This window comes from Macrotis lagotis, chromosome 2 (genome assembly GCF_037893015.1).
Source record: "Macrotis lagotis isolate mMagLag1 chromosome 2, bilby.v1.9.chrom.fasta, whole genome shotgun sequence".
NCBI classification, from domain to species: Eukaryota; Metazoa; Chordata; class Mammalia; order Peramelemorphia; family Peramelidae; genus Macrotis; species Macrotis lagotis.
In genome coordinates this window covers 33,423,018-33,428,545 of record NC_133659.1, presented here as the reverse complement: position 1 = coordinate 33,428,545, position 5,528 = coordinate 33,423,018, and positions in this window count along the sequence as shown.

Sequence of the window (5,528 nt, the reverse complement as noted above, 5' to 3'; positions counted from 1 at the left end):
TATAAATAGCCATGTAGATACCAGGCATGATCATGACTTGCTGATACACCTTAAAGACAACTAGGCCCTGCCATTTATCTTGCTTTCTTCCATCTGTTGTCTCTCCCAATTAGAGCACAAGCTCCTTGAGAGCAGGCACAGTTTTATTTTGTTTTTCTCATTGTATCTCCTGTATTTAGCACAAAATAAAAACAATAAATTCTTTTTTAATCCACTTATCTATTTTCCTGTGGGCCAAGGATCCTGGCCATCTGCCCTATATTTAGCACATAATAAAAACTTGATAAATTCTTTTTTTATCCACTCATCTATTTTCCTGTGGGCCAAGGATCCTGGCCTTCTGCAACCACCTGGGCTGTCCTAAGGCCAACCAGGTCTTTGAGGAGGCATATGATGCTGATCACCCCAGCAGTTGTATTGAAGTCTGAGAGGGATAAGACAACCTCAGTCAGAAAGTGGTCAAGGAGACAAAGGAAAGATAAGAGAGGCACATTTCCACCTGTGATCATGAGAGACCGAAGGGACATGAACTGCTAAGACATATATGTGTGGGCGTGTGGGACATGGCTGTCACCAAATGGCTGTGGTCAATGGAATGACCATTTCTTTGAAGGTCCAGAAGCTCTGGGTCAAAGAGTAAGGATGGAAAAAATGACTTTCTATGGGTTTGAGCACAGTCAGAATGAGAATGTGCATGTGAGTATGCTTCTGCAGTCAGGAACCGCGACCCTTTCAAAGTGCCTGAAAATCCCCTACGCAAATCCAAGTGGTCTTGAAACCAAAGAGACCAGTCCCTGCTAGGGCCAAGAACAATATCCAAATGTTCAACCTAGAGGGAGCTGTCCTGTGAGCAGAGTCCCAGCCTGAAGCTGGACTTGGTCCAGTCAGACTCACTTTCCCTCCCAGAGCTGAGATAGATTGTCTTCAGTCCAGGAGAGCTGGGGATGGGGCCTGGGCAGACTCTTTGTTGCCAGGAAGACAGAGAGGGTGGTTCTGGGCTCCACTTAGTGTCACCCTGGCCAAAGTTTTCTTCTCTTTTTCAGGGGTAAGGATTCCCTTTTTCTTTTCACAGAGCTGGCTCCCTCTCTCTTTCCCAAATCCAAGTCCCTTAGCCTGGTGGAATAAGAGAGAAAAGAAGGGAAACAGAAGGGCAGGGCTTTGTCTAGGATGTAATCTTGGCAGGCTTAAGTCTAGACCCTGGGGCTTGGGACATTAGATCTTTAATACCTCACTCAGGTTAGCTGATGTCTGGCTAAAATAAAAATCTCCCCTTCTCAGGGACAGGCGTTGATGCCCTCCATTTGCCCCCTTTCAGTAGTGGGCTGGACTGGTCTAAGGGGCTTCAGAGAATTTGGAGTTCTTAGAGGGACAGCCAGCAGGGTTTTTAGCCTGGTTAATACTTAGGGAGAAAGTAAATGTTTGGAAAACGTCTTTTCCTGTGTGGTAAACTTCATTCATTGTGTGATTATTTAATAGACCATTAACAAGCAGATTCATTAACAAGATCTTAATTAACTGGTTCCAGTGTTATTCCTCTTGCCTCCCAGGGGAACCACTCTCATATTTAGTCTCAGTGACTTCCCATCCTCAGAAAACCAACCAGATGAGATGCCTGGAAACGAAGGTGTTTTCAGGGCACACCAGATGACTTTTGGGGATCAGGGGAGATTAGATCTGAGGAGGAGGATAAAGAGTAAGGGAGTGCATGGCAGGCTTGTACACAAGGAGCTAGGAAGTGCAGAAGTTCCAGAGCAGTGTCAGAGGCTCATAGCATAGGGTCTGGGAACTTTTAAAAATAAACTATTTTAATAGAACTCATTTGTAGTTCTTTGTGTTTAATTTTATTAATTTAAAAACATGATTCTAAGAAAGAATCTTTAGGCTTCCATATATCAACAAAGGGTCCAAGATACACCAAAAAAGGCTAAGAAACCCTGCTCTAGGGGATTGCTTAGGAATGCCACAGGTGAGCAACCTTCAGGTGTGAGCCTTCCTTCATTTAATCTCTCTCTCTCTCTCTCTCTCTCTCTCTCTCTCTCTCTCTCTCTCTCTCTCTCTCTCTCTCTCTGTGTGTGTGTGTGTGTGTGTGTGTGTATGTCTGTCTCATCTCTCTGTCGCTGTCTGTCTGTCTGTGTCTGTCTGTTTCTGTCTCTCTGATGAGCTCATCATTCGTATTCTTTATAGGACAAGGAAGTTGATCCTGGTATCAAAAATCAGTGATAGGTCTCCCTTCTCAGGTAAATGAGACAGAAACATAGTAACTATGAGACATAGAAAAATAGCCCCTTTTTATTTTCCAGGTTATAGAAAATTGGAGTGCAATTGCAACAAAAAGGAAGTAGTCTCGAGGTCTATTGATTTAAGACTTTTCCAGACTGCCTCTTTCCAGGAGGACCTGAAGAGGATCTAGACTCTCTCTGCCTCTGAGGCCCAGAGTAAAAGTAGAGCTAGAGGCAAGGACTTCAACAGACAATCCACCTTTGCCATTTGACTCTACTATGTTGGGGCCTAGAACAGGAAAGATTTTGCACCAGCCATACCTGACTCCTTCAAGGCTGTGTGGCATAATGGTAAGTTCTGGATTTGGTACCAGAGATTCTTCCTGTATGACCTCAGGGAAGTCTCTTGAATCCCCTGCACCCCTGTAAAATGAGGGATTGGCCTGAATTATCTCTAGGCAGAAATGTGCTGAGAAATGTTGGGGGAGAGCGATGGAAATGAACAGACACATTTTGGTTTAATCTGCATTATTACCATTTTCTCCAACGCTTTCTCAAGTCCAGACAATCAACAAAACAATAAATCAAGTTCTGATTTGTGGCGTTTGCTAACTTCTAAGGTGTAAACATTCACAATGAAATTTATCATTTGACTCTCCTGAGCCTGTTCCAATTAGCTCCAGCTCACCTCTGTCTCCTGGCTTCCTATATAGGGTGTCCCAATAATCTCACTGAGACTAGAGTAAGGAAAACCGGAGTTCAAATGTGGCCCCAGACACTTTCTAGCTGTGTGACCTCAGGCAAGTCACTTCACCTAAGTTTTGTCATCAGTATTAATAGCACTTCTCTCCAAATGTTATTTTGGGGATCAAATTATTTAGTATTTGTAAAATGTTTAGGTCACTTCCTAGCACATAGTAGGTAGAATATTTATTATTATTATTATTATCATTGTTATTATTATTATTACATCTGCTCAGATTGTTTCTCCTCCAGAATGGGTTTGGGGGCACACACACACACACACACACACACACACACACACACACACACACACACACACACACACACACACACACACACACACACACATGCCTCCCCTTTCTTGCCTCTTTTTGAATCCTCAAATATGGCCTTGCCCTGAGCTAGTTAGGTTTCCTTTCTAAGAAGCTCGGTCTCTCTTTCTTGAGCTCCATTCTAACTTCTAAGAGGCTTAATAGGCAGGGAGCTTTAGGGATCTTTGCTTTGCTCTTTTAGCTCTGTTCCTAAGTGGTTTATTCTATTAAGCTGATTCCGGATTTGGGGGCGGGGAACGCAGTGATTTGGGGGCAGGCTTCTGAGGGAAGAAGATGCCCTCGCATTCCCTTTCACCTGGCCCCTTCCAATTTTCCCAAATCTGGTTTCAGAATCCTGCTCTAGGGTTCAGGAATGAAGCCAGTGGGAAGGGAGTCTTTGTAAAAAGCTCCCTCATTAACTCACTCACCAACTTTTTTTTTCCAGGGAGACCCTGAGAAGTCACAGCCCCTCTTCATCGCCCCACCTCCAGCCTCTTTGCCCATTGGTTCCTCCATCTGTCATTTTTGACTTTTTTTCTTCCCTCCTCTCCTTCCCTCCCTTTCTCCCCTTTCCTTCTCAGCCAAAAATATCTTGGGTAATGAATAAAAATAATGGACCAATGATTCTAAAGCAGGGTCAGAAGATGGGAGGAAATGAAGCTGGGGAAGAGGGCAGGAAGAGAGCTGATTTCAATAGTTCAAAAAAAGGAGACAAAAAAGGGTTTTTTTCTTGAAGTAGAATGACGCCAAGCTGAGTTTAGTCATCCTGACATTTTGACCCAGATTAAGCATTTTTCAAGAGACCTGCTAACTCTTTTTGCCTTCTTAATCAAATTATAGAAACACTGGGAGAGAAAGACACTGTTTTCCACTGACATCACGTTGAGTCTTGGGGAAACTGAGGGAAAAAGATCACTCAGCATTCAGATTTGTAGACAAGAAAACTTCAGACATCAGAGAACCAGGGAGGTGGGGTGGCGAAGTGGATGTGGAGGAAAAATGAGACGGGGCCAAGAATACAGGGAAAATCTGGGTGAGGCGGTGAGGAAGATGGGAGATCACAGAGAATCCAAAAAGGCCACAGGGACTCAACAAAATCACCTTCTATTCACTCTTCAGAGTGGGCATGGTTTCCTCTCATTCAAAAAAAAAAGCTGCAAAAAAAAGAGAAAGAAAATTAAAAAATAGTGGTAACCTCGGGCAAGTCACTTAACCTATTGCTTTGCCCAAAGCAAAAAAGAAAATGAAAAAGTATGCTATTTGAGAGCAGGACTTCCTCGAATCTTTAGTGCCCTGATATATGGTAGGAATTTAATAAATGAATGTTGACTAATTAGTCCTGGCTTCTTTCACACCTCCAGTTCTCTTGCCCAGAACATTATAGGAAGCAAACCCTATTCGTTTTCCCTGATGAAATAACTACCAGAAATCCCATCCCTTCCCATGCTCATAGCCACCATCTTGGTTCGGTCGGACCCCCCCCCCCCCTGGATGATGATAGTCGTCTCCTAGTTCATTCATCACTGAATCCTTGAATAGAAGAGTAGCAGAGTTGAAAAGGATCTTAGCAGCCATCCAGTCCAAACCAAATGAGAGTATAAATTCCCCTATAACCTACCTGGGCATGTCCATCACACCTCCATTTGTGCTAGGGGCTGCCATAGTGAATAGAGCCCTGGGCGTAGAATCCAGAAGACCTGAGTTCATATCCAACCTCAGATCAGACTAGTCTCTGGTCAATCACTTCACTTCTAGTTACCTCAGTTTCCTCATCTGTAAAGTGGGGCTAATATCTACCTCCTAAGGTTGTTGTGAGGATCATGTGAGATAATATCTATAAAGTGTTTTGCAAGTCTTCCTTTAAATTGATATAAAAATGTGTTTTTTTTTTAAAATATGACTATCCTGGTCACCTTGTTCTGGTAATTTCCATCTTATCTAAAACCACCCTCTAATTTGGAACCCAGAGCTGAGCACAGTGCTCCACTTGTGTTCTTATCAGAGCAGCCCAGACCTAGGGAGACCTAGGGAGACCTAGGGGAGGCGACCTTGGAAGCTACACAAAATCACACAAGCTTTTCTGGCTGCTGAGTGTCATTGAGCTGTGTTGAGCAGTCACGTAAAACATCTATAATCACAGTTTTAGAGTTGGCAGAGCCTTAGAGAGGCAGTGTGGTATGACAGATAGTGGATACCATTTGGCACTGTGATAATACAAGTCACCCAGCCTAGATGACTACTTCCTCCCTCCTTT